The 22,441-nt window shown below is 42.0% G+C and overlaps 1 protein-coding gene across 7 annotated transcripts in view; it reads left to right on the top strand.

Moving 5' to 3' along the window:
* The first annotated feature begins 583 nt into the window (after positions 1–583).
* ANKRD55 (ankyrin repeat domain 55) overlaps positions 584–22,441 on the top strand; it is a 491,618-nt gene continuing 469,760 nt past the window's right edge. For all 7 annotated transcript variants that reach the window (XM_028119121.2, XM_028119119.2, XM_028119118.2 and 4 more), the window contains exon 1: positions 584–745. The gene's annotated coding sequence lies outside the window, so the exon portion shown is untranslated. The remainder of the gene's footprint in view (positions 746–22,441) is intronic.

Here is a 22,441-nt window from a genome sequence, read left to right as displayed (position 1 = left end):
AGATTCATCCATGTTTGTTGTGTGTATCCATTTTTGGGGGGCTCGATTTCACAACCCTGAGATCATGACCTGAGCTGAAATTAAGAATCGGATGCTTAAATATCTGAGCTATCCAGGCCAGGCACCCCTTGTTTTGTTTTTAAGTAGGCTCCATGCCCAGCATGGAGCCCAACATTGAGCTTAAACTCATGGCCCTGAGATCAAGATCTGAGGTGAGATCAAGAGGTGGACTCTTAACTGACTGAGCCACGCAGGTGCCCCTCATTTATTTTTTAAACCAAAGTAATCTCTGTTAGTATTTAGAAATTCCTGGGTTAGCAGCTTCTTTGGAAAGCAGTAGGGAAAATAAAGGATTTTTTTGTTTGTTTGTCTCTTTGGTTTTTAAAAAATGCAAATTGAAATGGACCCTACTGCCAGCTACGTTGGCCCCTAATATTCCCTAAGAAGTGGTTGAGGACCAGTGATTGCTCGGGGTCATGTAGACTAAGCTGAAACTGGAACCCGAGTCTCCTGACTCACTGCTCAAAACAGTTAGAAAGGCAGCTGAGTGGGGTGGTTGTTTTGAGCTGAAGCCATGTGAGACTAGAGAGTTTCGACAGAGCTTTGCCTTAGAGGATGTGAAACTACACTAACCTCATGTGACAAGGAATCCTTGGAGGCCTTGGTGTGAAGCCAGGGGAAAAAGTTTGATGCAGCTTCTGGTTACAGCTCCGAATGAGGACTCACTGGCCCTAGGTGACTTATGGTGAGCTTTCTGATTTGCAATAAAACAAGACATGGGACGGGGGAGGCTTTTCTACACTAGGATGCATAGACAGGGTAATGCTGAAGGAACAAAAAAAGGCCAAGAAAGGCACCTTCAGCTACATGGCCTTCCCATAGGAAGGGACCTGGAGCTGAAAATAAAATACGGAGGGAGGGATGCCATGGTACAGACAGAGCCTTTGTCTCCTATTCAGCCCAGGATGACAATGACCTGGCGGTGCCTGCCTGCCAGCTGTTGGCTGGCCTTTGTGAAAGTCCCCAATTTCTGGGCCAATGCTTAGTGGGCAGGTATCCATTTCATGAAGCCAACTGGCACTGCTGGCACCTTTGTTGGTGCAGTGAGCCCAGCGACAGGGAACTAAGGCTGCCGGGCCACTTTTGCTACCAGCTGGCAGGTGCAAACCCCATGCGCAGGTACCCTGCAGAGAGAGGGTTGATGTTGTCTTGGTAACTGGTCAAAAAAGGATGTTTCTTCTTCAAGGTCAGTTTGACCTCTTTTCTGCCAGGGGAATATTGTGAGGAAGAAGTGACTCTGTGGCAGCGAATGTGTGCCTCGTCTGTTTTGAATGTATTATTCCTAACTGGATCTTATTAATGTCACCTGCTGGGCAGATCTGGGGGTTGGTAGACTTCTTGGGGGAAGTCATCCTGGACGAAGATCAGGTCATCAGAGAAGTCCCAGAAGAGACGATCCAGTGTAAACCAAGTAGGACTGAACAAAGAATTCCGAAGGCGTTTCTAAAAGGCAGCCAGTCAGGTTTGACTGGTTTGTTGGTCTATTCCAGGATAAGAGATTAGTGCTGACTGTTTGAGGCATGTCACCCTAGATGTCCTTTGGCCAAACTGTCTTGGGCACAGGGGTGGAGGGACCTTTGTCAGCTTGCTGGGTGCCTCACAAATTTGACACAATGAGTTCATTGTAAAGAAGCAAGCTTTCCTTATCATTGTTGTCCTTCTCTATGTAAATCTTTCATCTTTAGCAAATACATTTTTCTGACTTTGATTTAAAAGTCCAGTTTCTCCTTGATATTAGTGGCTCTGATAAAAGCTGTGTTCTGATTCAGGTCATTGGTTGGGTGTCAGTATTTTCCCTATTTTGCATCTCTTGTGTGTATTCACACGGTAAGGTCCCCTTTCCATGGCCTGAGACTTCTGTTGGGAGAAATAATAGCATTATAACAGTGTGGGGAATTTTACTCTGTTCTGTCCACTGGGATGCTATCAAAATTATTCAGGGGTGCCTGGGTGGCACAGGCAGTTAAGCCTCCAACTCTTGGTTTCTGCTTAGGTCTGCACTCAGCGGGGAGTCTGCTGAAGTTCTCTCTCCCTCTGCCCCTCCCCCTGCTCACTCTCTCTCTCTCTCTCAAATAAATAAATAAATCTTTAAAAAAATTATTCAGCTGGGATGGCACCCTATCAGTGGGAAATGTTAATTATTCTGGGTAAATCCTGAACAACTAGCTTGCAAATATAAACATGGACATAGTCCTTAGCCTCCTAATGTGTAAAATGAAAAGATTATAGATTAAATTATCTCTTTGGGCCCTTGCCAGCTAGTTTTCTAGGACTTTGGATTTTAATGCAAAAAAGAAAAGCTCTAAATAGATTCAACATTTAAAAACCTGATCTTGCTTATGAATTTTTACACTAGACCCTTGTATTCAGTAAATGTTTTAAATTCATCCTCTAAATCTAGGCACTGGGGATATAGAAATAGATTAAGCATCATTTTCTATCCTGAAGGATCTCATGGTCCAATGGGGGAGGGATAGCAAGAAAAAATTGTTCTCAAAATTGGCAAGAGTTTGAAGGGAAAATTGTGCTTAGGAAAAGAAGTTATCTTTTGGTTTGGAAAACTACCTTTAAGGGCATATTTAATGTAGAAAGATGAGCCCCTGCCTCTTCCCCTCTGATTCCATCCCCACCCCCCCAGGGCCAGGAGTAGGGTGATGTGAAGCACTTGCCTTGGGTGCAGAAATTAAGGGGATGCCAAAAACCTTAGTGATTAAGGTAAATACTATTATAATATAATATTTAAAGTCAAAAATGATGAAAAAATCCATGGTGAACAAAGTATGAAAATTAAAAAATAAAGAGAAGATCTGAACCCACATGTGTATAATCTTGCCTTGCTTTCCTCACCCTAATTCTGGCCCTGGTTCCAATAAAACTATAGAATTTGCCAATTTTGATTTTTTTAATACTAATGCACTAAAATATCTAAAGGTTTAGACAGAGAATTTTATAACAGAGTTTAGGGTTTGGAGGGTTGTCATTGGAGAAAGCCCTTGGGGGAGAAGGAGTCCCTGGAAGATGATGGTGAGTGTAGTCAAGAAATTCTTCATGGTAGAGAATGGCTAATGAATATTTATGAAAGAGATGACTAATGAAGGTTTTGAAGTTGTTCCTTATGCTGTGCTGCAGTTACCCCCTGCTCTCCTCCCTTCAGTTAAAAGTCAGATACATACAAGAATCCTTGAATTCATGCAGATTTGAGAAAAAGGAAGGAAGAAGGGTGGTGTCTAGCATGGGAGGAAGTGGTCTAGGGAGAGGAACCAGGCAGGATGTAGCAAGGCCTAGCTCAAGAGAAGCCTCACCCTCTGAGCTCCTTTGGAAAGTAGATGGAAAGGGTGTTGGGTCTGGATTTTGCAGGGCATGGGATGTAGCCTTGAGTTCAGGCAATACACATTGGAGCCACACCTGTCAATCAATAATTATGTACTGGATTTTAGGGCCATTCACCATTCTTCTCCCTGCTTTCCTCTTGGGAAGCTGCCCTCTATGCACCACATCAAAGGACTCTCTTGTCTCCTGGCTTCCAGCTGGAATGGCCAATATTGAGCATCAGTAGATAATTGGAAGGAGGGAGGAGAGAGCATTGGCTCTTTTCCTGAGGGTTTGTTAATAGGCCAGTTGCATCCCTCTAGTGATCGCTGCAGCTTTCTCTCATCCTTTATCCAGGCTCTGGGAACCACTTTCTCCCATTACTTTTTCAGCCTAAGGGTGGTAACAGAGCCCCCTCTTATTTTCTCTGGGGTATGTACTATCTCTTGTAATTTCCTTATACTTTGCTTCTTTGTAAAGGGTCTCTGTAATAAACTCTCTTCAAATATAAGAGTGTTAATTGTCTCTTGCTGAGACCCTCGGGATACAGAAATGAGAAATACTAAGATGGATTGTTCAAAGTGTTAGAGGTTGACAGTAGGGGAAGCAACCAACTGTCCAGTGAGAAAGGAAGATGGGTGGGTTAAAGGGCTTTTCATGGGTGATATTTGAACTGAATGTTGTGGAATAAGATATTTCTCTGGGAGTATGGTAAGCCCCAACATGAACACAGCCAGGCAGGTGTCCATGTAAGTAAACTCAATGGTCTGCATGGTCATAAAAGGCAGTGATTATCCAATGGGCTTTAAGAAGCATAGGAAAGCTTACATAATAACAGAGCAATCACCCATATTCCTGTAATCTCTGTGGATAATCTGGCATGCTTTCCTCCTGACATTTTACAATTGAAATCATACTCTATTTACAGTTTGGGATCCTGATTTTCTTTAACATTACATAATAAGCAATTTTCCCACAACTGAAAGAAGCTGCACATATCTGCTCCTTTTAGAGGTAGTAGAACAGCTTTAAAGAACAAAGTACTATTACATCATATAGATGTACTATGATTTTTTTAAAAAAAATGCTCCAGTAATTTTGCATCTTTGTCATTAAAAAATTCTTTTTGCTTGCTTAACTAAAAAATTGCTACTAAAAAAACCTGACTAAAGATGTATCTGTGCTTCAGGATTGCTGAATTATTGTAGATTTTTTTTGTTTTGTTTTTTGTATTTTTTAATATCAAAGAAGATGGAGTTTTCCCTTGGTGGGTGGGAAGGAGAGGAAATGGTGCCTGGGACTCCATTCTGAGGGCAGGCCCAGTAACTTGACCGGAAAGGGACTCCTTATGGTTGGACATTAGCAACAGTGATGTCTGAATTAAATTTTATGCTGTAGTATAATTCCTTTCCAAAATTTCCCAAAGTGTCATACAATATGGTCCTATGTTGGTAATACCTTGTGTAAGGAAGGGGCAAGACCAGAGTATGTGTGAAGGACAAAGGGCTGTGGGGAGTGGACAAGAGGAGCAGATGGATTTGGAGGAGCCAGGAACAGAGTTTGGGGAGATAGGTGACTGTCAGTCCCCAGGAGAAGCATCCTGTGGCTGATCCTCTGAAGTACTGAGATGGGTACTAGACTTCTTGTGGTTCTAAGACTGCTATTTGGATATTAATGGAAAAGGTGATCCTGGAGCTTGGAAGTATAGTCCTTCCCATGGGAAGTAATAAACAAAGGCAGGAATGAATGAGGAGATATTATGAAGGAAGGATTTAGTGACATGTGGGAAGGTGCTGAGCATTAGAACTGGGTGAGGGATGTTATTTCATCACAACAGAACTGCAAAATGATTGAGTAGAGTACAAGATAATTTGAACAAGGTTGTTGGAAAGGGAGAGAGGTAAACTTCCTTTTGTAGGACTGAAATATGGCAAGGTAAGCTATGATCCAAGTTATTATTTGTAATAGGACCTTGTAGGAAAGGGATTACTATGAGCTCAAAAGCAATAGAATTACTTGAGTTTTCCTTCTAGTCGTTCATCCCATGATTAGACTAGTTCAAAACCTGAACTGTGAATTTTTTTTTCCATTAAAATCCCAAAATAAGTGACTTATTTATTCTCATGTTATTATCCAATTCATTTTTCAGCTCACACTCAACCTCTTTGAGACATGAAGCTAGGGAATGGATTAGGAAAAACATCTGATTTGAGACGTGCTTACATTTTTCACATGACTTTGCCAGAAGGGGTTTCTGCTTCAAACTGAGACTTTCACCCTAGAGGTGTCTTAGCTGAAAATTCAAATCTGCTTTGCAAGAATTTGGATATGGGATTCATGCTATTATCTGCAAATAATTTATAGAACGGTTCTGTTTTTCCCTGGGTAATGAACATATAGTGCCTCTTTAGGGAGGCTTTGGAGAACCCCAGCACAATAAGGGGTAAGGTTTTGGCATGGCTTTTAATGTCATATTGATTGGATTAGCTTTGATTTAGAAGTCTTAGAAAGGAGGACGTAGGATTTTGGCATGAGGGCTGTTTTAATAAAAGTAATCTTTTTTTGAAAGATCAGAGACCCATTACCTAATGCATAAGGTAGGTTAAAAGACCACTGCTTCTGCTGTCTCCATAGAATTTTGTGTTTGTATGGTATGAAAAACAATACTGACTACCCCTATCCAAAACTGACTTAAGGAAAATATAAAAATATTTCCCTATGTTCAACAGTAAGGATATTCTTTTATTTGAGGTTTCTCTGGGTTGGAAGGAAGGACGAGCTCTCAGGGTGCTAGCATCTGTTTTTGTTGTATTGATACGGTTTTGCACATGGCATTGAAAGATTTCTAACATTGGGTTTCAGGGCTCTTTATCTGAGCTTCTCAGTTTTGCCTTTGCTTTTATTAATAATTTGAATGAAATTACAGAAGATATATTTGGGTATTTATATAAATTTAGGAGGTTCTAATAACTGAATCAATATTCTTAAAAGACCTCCATATGTTAATTTGGTGGATTGATATGAAGGGGATAAAGTTTAATAAGAAATTAATACTAGATCTTAGATTTAAAAAAATTAATTGACTGGAGGTGACTGGCTTAATAGAAGTTCACGTGAAAAGTCTCATGAGTTTTATCACCAGGAAGTTTAGTGGGAGTCCTATGTCCCATGAGAAGCATCAACCCAAGAGTGGATTCATGGAGGTAGAATTCTATCAAGGGTTGGTAATGGTCCTGTATTTTAATCTTGGCCAAACCTCAGCTGAGTTCCTTATCATTACAGGGTCCAAGACAAATTAGAGTTTATTTAGACACGGTCAACCAGGTGGTAAAAATCAGGCAATAGATCATATAGGAAACTATTGCAGGAATTGCAGGAGCCATGATTTAGCCTACAGAGGAAAAGCTCAGGAGGAGGCATGAGTGACTGCTGTGTAGAAATATTTATCTGAAGGGTTGAAGATTTCCTGGATTAGAGTATGTAGCACTGGGGCAAGACCCAGTTCAATGTCTGGACATTGTCAGGAAATTATTTATGAAATTGGAAATTCTCCAATGAATAAGATTTGTTCAAAAGTGGAATGAACTGGCATGGGAAGAGGGGAGTCCCCTGATGCTGAAGAATGTGGCCAGATATCAACCTTCTGTCGGGGAGGTTGTGGAGAGATTGAAAGGTGAAGCTGTACTGGATTACTCTTCAGATTCTGTTCATTGCTAAGTAGTCAAAATTTGTCTCTGGAGCTGTCCCTTCTCCCCTTTATTCCAGATATTACTCTGAGAAAGGTAGGCTCACCTGCACCCCACCATATTTATCACTTACAGGGCTTGATGTTTGAAGCCCAGAGAAATTTATGCTTTGGTAAATTCCCACCAAATAAGCATGCTTCTATTCATGAAGACCACTGCTTGCTTCAACCTACAAACCAAAAGCATGTTACAAGAATGGGAGATTTTCATGTGCAATAACAAGCTGCTAGAGGGAGAGAGTTGGGTAGGGGTCAACTTGTACCTCTTAAATGAGAACATATAGGCATGCTTCTATATCCTATGGAAATGGGAAGCCAGAGACAATGTGTTCTCACCTGTATGTTCTGGACCATATGCTTTTCTGTTTTCCCAGGGTGGTAGCAATCATTACCCAATGGGCACAGAAAAATCAGAATCTCTCTACTGTCCTTTTGTGCTGTTGTGGGATTAAAAGATCAGTAAGAACAGAAGCTGTGATCTTGGTATTTGATGAGAATTTTTAGCCACCACTTCTTACTCTACTTGAGGTCACTTTATCTCAGCATTGGAAGTTGGCAATAAAGATACAGTGTTTGAATATGGCTGTAATTGTAAACTTTCTTTTCTCTCTCCCAGCCAGCAAGGAGGGTGGAACAGAGAACGTATTTGTGCCATAAAGAAGGCAAGATATCAAATATTTTTGGGGTGAAGAACCACCATCTTAGGAAATGAGAGAAATGCCTGGAAAGGATAAGGGAACTAGGGAGTATTTTCTCTCATCCAGGAGGCTCCTAGGGACCCCTTTCTGAAACTGGCATTCCTCCTGTTAGTCTCTTTGCAGAGATGTACAGGGACCCTGTGGAGTTCCTGAGGATTCCTGCAGCTGCTGGGGTCTTGTAGAAGATGGGCAATGTGTCTCCCGGTCCTTGTTAGTCCCACAAATAGCCCATTGAGGGGAGCAGGAGAAGGGAGAGGCATCCAGGGCTGTCCCTGGGGTCCCTCAATGGGGGCACTGTTCAGGCTTGGGTGGAAGCCAGCCCTGACACCATGCTAGTTGTTAAAGCCTCATTCTTCCCAAGGAGGCGGCTGGAAAGGCAGCAGAGCAGCTGAGGCTCTAGAAAAGGTACTTCTCTTGTTCTTCACAAGGCCCGACTGACACACGAGAGGAAGCCACTTCCTTTTCAATTATTTTCTGTTGTTCATTACATTTACATCCCAAGCATTTTTCCTCTTCCTTCTCACTCTCATTTTACTACTCAAGCCCCGAAACTGATGGGTTTTTCCTTTCTTTCCCCAGTCTCAACTGAAACTTAGAAATGATGTCAGATTTTTCTGTTTTGTACCATTCTCCTTGGGCAGCCCATCAGAGAAGCACCCTGAGAATGGCTGCAGTTTTGCTGTTGCTCTTGATCATCTGAGTAGTTCAAAGTCTCTTTTAAAATGAAGAGTAGGGCTTTGGAGATAGCAAAGTACTAGATGCCCACTGCAGGAAACATGTTATTTTTCCTACCCACCATCCATACTCATTCTTTCTCATAACACCACCTTGGTTTTTTCTTTTTCTTTTTTCTTTCTTTCTTTCTTTCTTTCTTTCTTTCTTTCTCTCTCTCTCTCTCTCTCTCTTTCTTTCTTTCTTTCTTTCTTTCTTTCTTTTTCTTTCCTTCCTTCCTTCCTTCCTTCCTTCCTTCCTTTTTTTTTTTAATAGGCCACCACCTTCCATGCTCAGCCCATAGGCATTGGTGAGGTTAACCAGACCATGAAGGCCCTTGGGTTTCAGGGTGGGCACATCCTGGCTTTGGGTTCAGGATAGTTGGGACCCAGACTGGGCTACATCAGAGTCGGTCTTGAAAGACTTTGGGGAAGTATTGGGTAAGAGACCTTCTGTTTTCACGCTGACTACATGGAGTATAAGTTAGGAGCTGCAGTGATCACCTTTGCTACCACATGGGAAGAGTCAGTGTAAGCCACAGAGAAAAACTGAGCCACGGTGACAGACCCCTGATGACATAAGGTATAGACTGGATTCAGCTGTGCCTGAAGTCAGCACCCTGACCTTTCAGTTATGCTGGTGAGTACATCTCTCTTCACCCCTTTTTAAAATCTCATTTAAGCTGAGTTTCTGTTAGCCCAACTAGTTTCTGTTAGCTCAACTCTTTCAGTTTCAGTGGAAAAGAATACTAACAGATACTAAGCATTTTTCCTGCTTCCTACTCCCTGTTCAAGCTATCCCAGAGTCTTGCAATTGCTCCAAACTGTACCAGAGCTAAAATGCACTAACCTTGTCCAAAATTTCAGCCTTCATGAAAACAGAGGACCCACTCACTCAGTTCTCTGATTCAGTAGGGTAACGGGCACCACTGGAATCACCACCTGCTTTTGGGTCTGTGCTAAGGACCCTAGCCTTGCCCATTCATTCAGCAGTCATTAATTCCGTATCTACTATGTGCCACAGGATTGCTTTAAAGAGCTGACAGTTAAGCAGAAAAACTGGTGTGAGTAGAAAGAAGTATGGCAGGCACCATGATGAGAGTCTATGTCTGCTTCCATGGGGACCCAAGGGCCAGTTCTTATCTTGGCAGCATGGAGAAAGACCTCATGGAAGAGGCAATACTTGAGCTGTATCTTCAAAGATGAAAAGAGGTTTTGCAACTAAAAAGAAATGTAGGAAAGGTAAACCAGTTCATCTGAAGAGAAAAATGTCAATTGTGAAATATTGTCTGACTTAAAAATCTATCACCAGCAGAATGGAGAAGGCAGTTCAGTCTTATGTGTTTAGCACATGCCTGACTGGTGTGCTATACTGCCCAGAACACAGCAATCCATGGCCACTGTTTTCTTCCCCTTCTTCCCTTTCCAAAATATGGAAAGTGCCTAAAGTTTTTTTTGCTGGCAAGCAAGGCCATGTAGACATTAGAGTTGATTGTAGTGGGTAGACTAAGCATTCCATGTCTAGTCTCCAGCTCTGTGGCTGATTCGCTTGTGGGGTAATAGCAGTATCAGTAACTGCAAAATCTGCCCTACATCAAGATCAGAGTTAGAATTGAATGCCCTTGAAATAAGTTGTCCAGTGGTGGCCCCTTGACTTTCTCTTTAGCCCATTCAGTGGTTTTATAAACACTCCATTCCCTACACTAACTCCCTTTCAGCTGGAAATATCTAGAGTGAGTTCTCTTGTCTGTGCTGAATTCTCACTGATACAATTCCCCACTGTGAGGTCTGGAAGGGCCAATACCTGCTAATCTTGTTCTCGATGGCATCCCCAATTACAAGCTTGGGTTTGGCAGTAGCAGGTTCTTAGTAAACCATTTCTGAGTAAGCACATTAGAAGTTGTAATATGTATATGGACATATGTATGTATATGCAAATAAAGCAATTCAAAAGATGCTATTGGGTTGCACATGGTCCAGATCCACCTTACTAACAATGAGCATAATGTTGTCATAGGCTAGTTGTTACGGTGAGGCAAAGTGTTCACAGAAGACTTAATAGAGAAGTCTTGGTGGAAAGGAACTGGATTCTGACAGATAAACAGAAATTGGATAAGAAAAAAAAAAAGAGTGGACATTTCACGTATTAAGACCTAGTGCTAATATTACTGCACACTGATGACAACTGTGCAGTTACTCCTGAAGTAAGGACTAAGTTCCCTTTGAAATGTGTACGGGCTGAAAAGTGAAGGGAAAAGGTCTTGGCATGAAGTTCTTGGATTTTGCCAAACCCTAATGTTGTGTTTGGAACCCTCCTCTGCCCTGTAGGCCACAAGAATTCCCCTGTCCCCATCTCATACCCACATCAAGCATGTTTCCGAATCTTCTGGGAAGCCACACAGTGAGCAGTCAGATGTTTGATCCTGCTTCAGAACAAGCAAGGCGAGTTCTGAGTTAGACCAGCAGAAATTTCCATGGGGAACCCTTGCCCAGGATGTTGGCTGACAGCCTCTGGTCCTCCTGAGCTCCAGGACTGGGTGAAAGGTTTGGTGGATAAATCTCTCTTCATTATACAGTGATTACAGGGAAAATGATGTGATTGAAGACTTCTCTAGATAGAGAAGTCAAGCTGATCACTGTCACCAGAAGGCCACTAGGCCTCTGAGCCCTCCTTTACATGGGAACCAACACAACCATGGCCAGTTTCTCATTTCATGGTTTAGCTATAAAAATAAGTCATTATTGCCTTTTAAAAATTAAATATAAGGAATCTCAGAATTGTGTTAAATAAGTGAATAAGAGTTTGCCACGGTGTTATGTATTGTAAGAGAGATAGAAATGTTTACAGAACTTTTGCAAGGCTGCAAAATCTGTCCTCACACAGTCACACAGCATTCAGGTTAATAAAAGGGGTGGATGGGTGAGACAGAAGCTCTATAGCTTCTAAACATTTTGTAAGAAGGGAACTGAACTCCTGAGAAGATGAGTACCTAAAAGCTGGGCTGTTGCTCTGAACCTTCAGGCTTCACTTAACTGATGTGAGTCCTCTTTCTCCTATGTTTAAATGAAATACTTTGGGTACTACGAGTTTAAAATTAGGAGACTCCTAATTATGGGGGAGAAATATGGGTATCTAAAGCTTCCATATTTGATATGCTCAGAGACCTTATTGCTTTGTCATTTAACCTGACCTCCCATTCTGTAGAGCTATTGATTACACTAACTAATCTCTCTAAACATCAGTTTCCTCATCTGTAAAGTACTTGTTGTGGGAGTTAAATGAGAAAATGCATGTATACTGGTTAGCCCAGGGCCTGACACAGTGTAGACTGTCAGTAGCTACACTTATTGTTATTTTTGACATATGGCCATCAGTTCAAAGAATCGTGGACAGATGAATTGCTGAACCACGCTAGATTAGAAATCATAAATCTTGAGATGTCTCCTGGTCTCTGCCCTTGGCTTGTTGGGTAACTTCAGTCACTTGTGTTAAGTCTAGGGGTGGTGAGAGATGGGACTTGGCATGATAGCAGGTCATATGATAAGGACTTGGAGGGGTGTGGTTGACCAAATGCTCCACAGGACCTAGGTAGGTGGCTCGCCTGAGTGACTCCGTCTCAGGCTGCATGTTTGTGGATCCATAACGAGGGAGGTGGTAGGGGTTGAATTCACCTTTGAACACTAGGCTTTGGGAAAAACGGGAATAAACTAGAGGATGTTATGGGATAATGAATGTTTTCTGAACCATACCTCCTGAGGTCAAGTGAAGGGGATGGAGAGATAAATTTGGGGCAGTGGGGGAGAGGGTAACTGACCCAAGCTTCTAGTAATTTGAACTAGGTTAACAACTAGGTTGTTCCAGGGTAAAGCTATGATCACTGAATGGGACTTCTGGGGAGGCTTTTTCAGTTCTCTTGCCAATTGGGATGAAGGTGATAGAACATTCTAGAAATTAGGTATAGAATGGGCTGCCTTGCAATGCACAGTCTCTAGAACTGTTAAAGCTGGGAAGCCTGGTTCCCAGCAAGGCAGAGGAAGGTTTCTGTGCAGGACTATATGGGAGAGATCTCAGGTCAGCCTTGCCGGTAGAAGTGATGGCCAAGGAAGATTTTCCCAAGGAAGAAGTAGACAGACAAGGTTAGAGGCATGAATGAGTTTGATGACTGCTGAGAACTGCAAGTAGCTTGCTATGGCAGGGTCATAGGTGTGATGGGAAGTGGATAGTGTAGAGAAAAGAGAGATTTTTAAGGGCCTTTTATGTTATCCTGAGGAGATAGGACTTTATTCTGAGGGTTTTTTGGGGAGCCACAGAAAGACATTAAGCAAGGGAGTAACATGGCCAGATGTTGTTGTAGAATGATTAGTCTCCATCAAGAATAGGATAAAGGAAAAAGAGAGTCAGCATTTTCTGAGAACCCACTGTGAAGTGATGCTTTAGGTAAATGAGAGCATCCCACACTCACAACCACCTTCTCGATGGATAATTATCTTAATTTCATAGACAAGGAAAGTAAGGACCAGAGAGGTGCCTAGCCATGAGCCATTCACATTTCATGTGACCTGCTGCTGTTAAGACCCTCTTTCTCTTGGCTGCAAATAATAGGCAAGGACCAATCTGACACTCTTTTTCAGGAATTTGGGATTGGAGTTCTGAGGCAGCCAGTTTATCTTATTATGTAGCTGGACACTTGGTAAGTAGGGTGCAGCCATGTTCTCCTATGTGGATGGAGAAGCAGAGAAAAGGCATTGTAGAGAGAGAAGAATACAGTACATAGATAAGCAGAGAGGGGAGATATAGATACAGTCCTGCCGAGGGCTTTCCAGTTCTTACAGTCCATCTGACTTTCCTGAGACTCCCAATATCCTTATCACATAGTTCTTTTGGTTAAATTAGCTAGAATTAATTTGTGTAAAAATGGAAAGAAATGGATTCATTAGTGGTCCTAAGGGGGACTGAGGAAGGCAGGCAGTGAGATAATGTGAGCTGCACTCCCACAGGACTGAAAACGGTGGGGAGCAGGTACTGGGGGTTGGAGCCCTGCTGTGCTTCACGTAACTCCCCAGAGAATTACTAAACTCACAAAATGCTGAGTGTGCCTGCATTTCTTGTGGGAATAGAGAAGGTGGTGGGATCTGAAGACTTCCTTGTGTGGGTTCCATTGAGATAGCGCATAGGGAGGCAGCAGGGCAAAGGCAAAGAGGAAGATTAGTGAAGGGAGAAAAATCATGGGGAGGGGATGGACCTCTAGGGGAGGAGTCCAGGCTGAGTGTAACAAATCCAAGAGAGTAGAAAAGCTTGAGCAGACAGACATCTGGCTTATAATTGAAATCAGAGGCTTAACTAATGATATTACAGCGTTCTGTTTAGTTTATTTTATTTTTTTAATAATTTTTTATTGTTATGTTAATCACCATACATTACATCATTAGTTTTTGATGTAGTGTTCCATGATTCATTGTTTGTGCATAACACCCAGTGCTCCTTGCGGAATGTGCCCTCTTTAATACCCATCACCAGGTTAACCCATCCCCCCCACCCCCCTCCCCTCTAGAACCCTCAGTTTGTTTTTCAGAGTCCATCGTCTCTCATGGTTCCTCTCCCCCTGCGACTTACTTCCCTTCATTCTTCCCCTCCTGCTATCTTCTTCTTCTTTTTTTTTTCTTAACATATATTGCATTATTTGTTTCAGAAGTACAGATTCGTGATTCATCAGTCTTGTACAATTCACAGCGCTCACCATAGCACATACCCTCCCCAATGTCTATCACCCAGCCACCCAATCCCTCCCACCCCCCACCACTCCAGCAACCCTCAGTTTGTTTCCTGAGATTAAGAATTCCTCATATCAGTGAGGTCATATGATACATGTCTTTCTCTGATTGACTTATTTCACTCAGCATAACACCCTCCAGTTCCATCCACGTTGTTGCAAATGGCAAGATCTCATTCCTTTTGATGGCTGCATAATATTCCATTGTGTATATATACCACTTCTTCTTTATCCATTCATCTGTTGATGGACATCTTGGCTCTTTCCACAGTTTGGCTGTTGTGGACATTGCTGCTATAAACATCGGGGTGCATGTACCCCTTCGGGTCCCTACATTTGTATCTTTGGGGTAAATACCCAGTAGTGCAATGGCTGGATCGTAGGGTAGCTCTATTTTCAACTGTTTGAGGAACCTCCATACTGTTTTCCAGAGTGGATGCACCAGCTTGCATTCCCACCAACAGTGTAGGAGGGTTCCCCTTTCTCCACATCCCCACCAACATCTGTCATTTCCTGACTTGTTAATTTTAGCCATTCTGACGGGTGTGAGGTGGTATCTCATTGAGGTTTTGATTTGAATTTCCCTGATGCCGAGCGATGTTGAGCACTTTTTCATGTGTCTGTTGGCCATTTGGATGTCTTCTTTGGAAAAATGTCTGTTCATGTCTTCTGCCCATTTCTTGATTGGATTATTTGTTCTTTGGGTGTTGAGTTTGATAAGTTCTTTATAGATTTTGGATACTAGCCCTTTATCTGATATGTCAGTTGCGAATATTTTCTCCCATTCTGTCGGTTGTCTTTTGGTTTTGTGGACTGTTTCTTTTGCTGTGCAAAAGCTTTTTATCTTGATGAAATCCCAATAGTTCATTTTTGCCCTCGCTTCCCTTGCCTTTGGCGATGTTTCTAGGAAGAAGTTGCTGCGGCTGAGGTCGAAGAGGTTGCTGTCTGTGTTCTCCTTTAGGATTTTGATGGACTCCTGTCTCCCGTGTAGGTCTTTCAACCATTTGGAGTCTATTTTTGTGTGTGGTGTAAGGAAATGGTCCAGTTTCATTCTTCTGCATGTGGCTGTCCAATTTTCCCAACACCATTTGTTGAAGAGACTGTCTTTTTTCCATTGGACATTCTTTCCTGCTTTGTCAAAGGTGAGCTGACCATAGAGTTGAGGGTCCATTTCTGGGCTCTCTATTCTGTTCCATTGATCTATGTGTCTGTTTTTGTGCCAGTACCATACTGTCTTGATGATGACAGCTTTGTAATAGAGCTGGAAGTCTGGAATTGTGATGCCGCCAGCTTTGCTTTTCTTTTTCAACATTCCTCTGGCTATTCGGGGTCTCTTCTGGTTCCATACAAATTTTAGGATTATTTGTTCCATTTCTTTGAAAAAGGTGGATGGTATTTTGATGGGGATTGCATTGAATGTGTAGATTGCTCTAGGTAGCACTGACATCTTCACAGTGTTTGTTCTTCCCATCCATGAGCATGGAACGTTTTTCCATTTCTTTGTGTCTTCTTCAATTTCTTTCATGAGTATTTTATAGTTTTCTGAGTACAGATCCTTTGCCGCTTTGGTTAAATTTATTCCTAGGTATCTTATGGTTTTGGGTGCAATTGTAAATGGAATCGACTCCTTGATTTGTCTCTCTTCTGTCTTGTTGTTGGTGTATAGGAATGCCACTGATTTCTGCGCATTGATTTTATAGCCTGCTACTTTACTGAATTCCTGTATGAGTTCTAGCAGTTTTTATTTTATTTTATTTTTATAGAAGCAATGCATGATGATATTATTGCAAAATTCCAAGTTATAAATGTACGTGGAGTGAAAAATGAAAGTCCCTACTTTATATGTAAACATTTACAAGTGAAATTATAGGTGGAACCTGGCCAAGTCCTGAGAGTCCAGGTAAGGGTGAAAAGTGACCTAGGCTGTAGGAAGCAGGTGAGAACACTGCCTGGGGCAGGATTTGCTTTTACTTAGCAGCTAACAAGCGTACATTAAACAGTATCTGTTCTCTCATTTTTTTGTTTTTAGAGAGGAAGGTACAGAGATTTCCTATGTACCTATTGTGCCCATACCTGCACAGCCACCCCTGTTATCAACATCCCCCACAAGAGTGGTAGCTTTTACAATCCTCAAACGTACATCTGTACTTCATAATCACCCATAGTTTACATTAAATTCACTCCTGGTGTTGTTGAATCTGTGGGTTTGTGCAAATGCAAATGTATAATGACATGTAGCCACATTATACTGTCATACAGAATAGTTTCACTGCCCTAAAAATTCTTTGTGTTCTACCTGTTCATCCCCCCATCCTAGCTCCTAGCAACCACTGATCTTTTTTACTGTCCAGAATGTCATATGGTTGGAATCATACTTTGGGGCAGGATTCTAAACTTCCTGACTCTTCCTGACAATATGTACAGTAGAGAGAGCAGGCCTGCTTGGTGTCAGAGTGGTAGGTGCCCCTGATACTACCCACCTCCCTGCTGATCTGTTCCCAGTTCTACCCTGGCTAGCCCCCACCATGAGGGAACAGGGTGAAGCTAGTGACTGCTTACTCCAAAACCCCACTTGATTGCCTATAATCTAGCCTCTTTCAATTGTTTCTGAACCAGTCCCTGGGAAAGAGACCATCAAGAAATTAATTTTGGTGGTGGGGGCGTGGGCCTGGATGGCTCAGTCGTTGAGCATCTGCCTTCAGCTCGGGTAATGATCCAGGGTCCTGGGATCAAGCCCCACGTCAGCCTCCCTGCTCAGCGGGGAGCCTGCTTCTCCCTCTCCCACTCCCCCTGCTTGTGTTCCCTCTCTCGCTGTGTCTCTCTTTCAAATAAATAAATAAAATCTTAAAAAAAAAATAAATTATTTTTTTGGTCTTTTGTTAACTGTTCTGATACAGAGTGTTTTTATCAAAGATTTTGGGGTGCCTGAGTGGCTCAGTCGTTAAGTGTCTGCCTTCGACTCAGGTCATGATTCCAGGTCCTGGGATTGAGCCCCGCATCGGGCTCCCTGCTCGGCGGGAAGCCAGCTTCCTCTCCCACTCCCACTGCTTGTATTCCCTCTCTTGCTGTGTCTCTCTCTGTCAAATAAATAAATAAAATCTTTAAAAAAAAAAGATTTTGCTCAGTTTGAAGTGTTGGTTAATTGGGACTAGTTAGGTGAATCCTGTGTTTGTTTTGGGGAATTCTTGGGCACCAGAAAGGAGTTAGCAACCAGCAGGTATAGCTGGAGGGTTTTTTTGTTTGGTTTTTATTGATTTAAAAATGAATGTTTTTTAGAAAAAATACACTTGGTAAAAAATTAAGTCAAACAAAAATTTTGGATAAAAAATAAAAGCCTCTCATCTTACCTCCAATCCTAATGCTGTGGATTATGAATATTTGTGTCACCCCAAAATTCGTATGTTGAGGTCATAACCTCCAAAGATTATAGTATTAGAAGGTGGCCTTTTGGAACTGATTAGATTAGGGCAGAGGCCTCACAAATGGGATTAGTGCCTTGTAAAAGAGGCTGCAGAGAGACTGCAGCCCCTTTGACCATGTGCGGACATGGTGAGAAGTTGCTGTCCTATGAACCAGGAAAGGGGCTCTCACCAGAATGCGACCATGCTGTTGTCTTCATCTTGGATTTTCCAGAATCCAGAATTGTGAGCAATAAATTTCTTTTGTTTATGAGCACCCAGTCTGCTGTATTTTATTATAGCAGTTTGAATAGACTAAGATGCCTACCTTTACCATTTTCTTTCCTAGAATTAAAAAAAATCAATGCAATAATGGCCTATATATGGATAATTTTTTTAAATTGCAAATGAAGTTTCATTGATCTTTGTACATGTATTTTTGGGTCTTTTATACCTATAGAATACATTTCTCATATTGGAATTTCTGGGTCAAAGTTTATGTACATTTTTTAAACTTTTCTAGATACTGCTATATTTACTTTTTCAAAGCTATGCTTATGGAGACTCCCACAAACAGTATGTGACTGTCTGTTTCTCCCTATCCTCATCAACTCTTGGGATTATTAAACCTTAGATATTTTCAAATCTGATAGGGAAAAACAGTGACTTGTTTTGATTTTTATCTTTTTAATGTTGAATGATGTTGTACAAGTATATCTCTTTTTTTCTTAATGAGCAGATAATTAATTTCCTTTGCTCTTTTGTCACACTGATTTATAAGGATTCTTTTTGTTTATTAAGAAACCAGACCTTTGTAAGTGAGATTTATTTCAAGAAATTTTCTCCAGTTTTTGTCTTTGGACTTTGTTTATGATTTGCCTCATATTTGCCATATGGAAGTTTATTTTTTAATCTAATTTTTATTTTTTGTAGACACATTCATCAGTCTTTTCCTTTATGATGGCCTGAGTATAATGCCCTATGCCGGGAGGAAGAACACAAAGATGGCCTTCAAGAAGAGGGAGAGATACAGCTTAGTTACCATGCATTATGATGGAAACATTGGGTCACCTGAGATTTTTTTATAATCATAAGGAAGAGTAGTGCAAAGAAACTTCTTTTTTCTACTTTGGGATGGGGTGAGGGGGTATTAAAGGATGGAGAAGAGTTGAGAGGAAGAACTCCACATGCAGCCTGGTAAGGGAACAGGAAAATAGAGGCTAAGTTAGAAGTGAAAGGAGCAGCCTGTTCTTACATTCCCAAGCTCAAATTCGGGGTGTGAAGATGGCTATGGATGGGTGCAAAGGAAGGTAACTGCAGGTCTGGCTTAACTACCTCTTCTGGTTCCACTATCTTGGTGAGTTCATCTTTCCTCTCTTCTTCATCTCTGTCCCCTTTTCTCTGCACCTTAACTCTAGTCTGGACAGTGAAAACAGTCACATCCCACAGAAGACCCTTTGCCCTTGCCCCGGTGTGAGTCATGCTCTGAGGACCAGTGTGACCTTGGGGTACTTGGGGAGGGAGGTTAATGATCCGTGGGGATGGAGGTTGATGTTGCTATGCCTCTTCCATTCTGGTCTTACCAAATGACACTTCTTACTGAAATGCCCAGAGAGGGAAGGAGAAATTTGCAAGATATAGAGATTATGAGAAGAGGCCATTTGGAACCCTGGCAAAATCCTGCATTTGACTGTGTCCTTTCCTGTTTAGAGGTTGACTTCCTAATTTGGACTGATATCACCCTTTGCTTCTTGTTTTTTCCTAGATTTCTGATCCTTGCGCATGTCATAGTTCAGGCTCACTCTACTAGAGGAAAATAGAGAAGGTACATTTCACACCAAGCATACTTGCCACTTTACTAATCACTCAAGAAGCCAATGTGTGGCAATAAGCCAATGCTAATGTCTCAATAAAGGTTTGGGATTATGTGTGAATTTGGGATCAAGCTAACAGCTGGGGATAGAGGTGGGAATAAAGGCAGAGGGGAGGATATGGGTGTGGCAAAGCAGTAGTGGGTGGAAATGAACAGAGGAGGTTGGCAGGTGGCAGCCTCTCTGCCTCAATCACTGGAATCACACCCACCATAGCAGTAGTGAGGTTTCTTGAGAGAAGACAGGCATCACTTCGTAACAGTTGACTTGCAGAACTTGTGGGGCAGTTCGTTATCCATTTTGGACATAGGGGTTAAAAAGTAGTGAGTGAGAGAAAATCCCACCCTGCTGAAGAGGGCAGAAAGGCTCAGCGTGTCCTGGGGATTGTTGTGAATGCAGACTTTTTCCAGGCTGATTAAATGGAATTAACTCCATGGTTTGGGATCTTACAACCTCCCGTTGCTCTCATCTCTCCAGACCCTTGTTTTACCTCTTCAGAGCCTCCTGGAACCCTGAGGAATTTATTAATGAGGTCCAATTACAGGAAATTTCAGGTTTTCAATCAACTCTGGATGCATGGCTGAAGGGTTCAGCTCAACCCCTCTGAGAAAATGTACATTAAACAAGATTTCAGATGAACCACACACTTGATTTCCCTGCTATTTTTCCATGTCTAGCCCACTTCCCCTTTCCAATCATCTGTAGCCTCTCTACCCCGCTCCCCATTTCCCTTCTGCCCTCATCTTCCCACCCCCAGCTTTCACACAGAGGAGTGGACTTCAGCTGCCCCTCTTATTAAAAATGCAGGACAAGCAGAGTGCAGCAGACTGATAGACAAGCTGGTTTCTGTCCAAGCCCTACCCAACCCTAATTTGTGGCTTTCATCTAGGTATGCTGGAAAGACTTTTCCTAGCCATTTCCACCCCACCCCACCCCCTCCTAGCAAACAACCTTTGTTTCCTCTTCAAGGATATTTTTGAAGACAGATTAGAGACTTGAAAACACTTGGAATAACTCTTTAAACAGGTTTTTCAAACACTGATAGACCAAAAATGAAGGAGGTGGGTGGGAGCATCAGCCCTGAATAATGTTCTGTTTATCATCCTGTGTTGCCTCAGGCACCGTGCAGCTTGGGTTCTCCTGGCAAGTCTGTGGAAATTTTATAGACTTCCGGGGCTTGGTCTCTGCAGAGGCTGCTCCTCACCCTGGGAGAGATGGGCCTTCCACCAGCTGCTGTGGGAATGGCACATCTGGCATTTCAGCAGCCACTTCCTCCCCAGGGAAAAGCCAGGACTCCACCCTGTGCAGTTTCACAAAGTGATGCTGTGGCCCCTGGGAATACAGGAGCGGTTGTGAGCTGTTAACATCCTCCCAACTCCTGTGGGGACTGTAGGCTCTGCTCAGCTGATTAAACATTCTTCATCTGGGGAAGACATTTAAAGGGACCATTGCATGGCATGGCCAGGTTTTTCGTAGTTGGAAATTCCATTTAACAAGGTGGGAAGCCCAGTTTAAAAAAAAAAGGGGGGGGAAGAAAAAGCGAAGCACCCTGGAAGATCAATCTTCAAAGGTGTTAACGTCAATCCTGCCTCTTAGATGAAGTCATCTTCATCTGCTTTAGCTGTCAGGGATCTCTTTAATAAGCCAAGATTCTTTTGGTTGCAGGTGACCAGAAAACAACTTGATCTATATAGATTGGACAAACAAGGGCATTTGTCAGCTCCTGAAATCAGGGCGGGAATATAGGTAGGTCTCAGGAATGAATGGAATCCATGTTGTGTTGACTCTGGCTCATACTGTTCTTGAGAGCAGATTGTTCAATTTGTAGGAATTTTGTGAGCCCTGTTACATACAGTCATTATTAAAAGTTAAATTATATAAACTCATTACTAAAAATTATATTAAACATAAAAATAATACATTCTAAAAACTCATCACTTCCTAATATTTTACTGCATTTTGAGATTTCTGTGCTTTTGAGATTGCCTATGTCTTTTGTATCTGTGTGATAGAAACACTGTATAATGGTGGGCTGTTTCTCATCCCTTCCCAACTCTGTTTTCTCTCTCTCTCTCTCTCTCTCTCTCTATATATATATATATATATATATATATATACACACATATATATGAGATATTAAATATTTTATTTACTTGTCAGAGAGAGAGAGAGAGTGCACAAGCAGGAGGAGTGGCAGGCAGAGAGAGAAGCAGCGTCTCCACTGAGCAAGGAGCCCAATGCAGGGCTTAAGGCCCAGAACCCTGGGATCATGACCTGAGCCAAAGGCAGACACCTAACTGACTGAGCCATCCAGGGGACCCACCCAACTCTTTTTTCAATGACGTTATGTTGGAAGCTTGAAATTGGCCACAGTGGAAGCATTTAAACCATAGACATTCACAAATGTTGCAAATTGGGGCTTGATCTAACGCTTTGTTGATTGTCTAGAGTCTAGACTTTAAAAAGTGATGGAGAAAACATTGATCATGCAAATCCAATGTAAAAGTATGTCATGTCTCTTTTATTACATTGTGAATGCCAACAAAGAAGATGAGAACATATTCTTTCATTTTTTTGAAGACTATTCTCTGCCGTCTTTGATCTAGGACAGATTTGCAAATGGCCACTTACCTGGAATTTATGTCACCAGTTGTCTCTGGCTGGTAGGAACTTTACTGTTTTTATTGCCTGTGTTTTACTCGGGGGATAAATAACCGTAATCCTCTCTTCACCATACTGCATTGCTTTTCTTGTGGGTGGGAAAGAGATTTAATTGAGGATTATCTTGGTGCCCTTCAAATCCAAGCCAGCATCTGTCTATCTCCAAGGAGTCAGGCAGCAAGTTTGGTGTGTGCACATTTTCCTCCTTCAGAATCTTT

Source organism: Eumetopias jubatus, unplaced genomic scaffold (genome assembly GCF_037043125.1).
Source record: "Eumetopias jubatus isolate StellerSeaLion01/CBP00866 unplaced genomic scaffold, mEumJub1_p1.0 scaffold_5, whole genome shotgun sequence".
NCBI classification, from domain to species: Eukaryota; Metazoa; Chordata; class Mammalia; order Carnivora; family Otariidae; genus Eumetopias; species Eumetopias jubatus.
The sequence above is the reverse complement of the archived record's forward strand: the minus strand, read 5'-3'. Positions and strand labels throughout refer to the sequence as shown.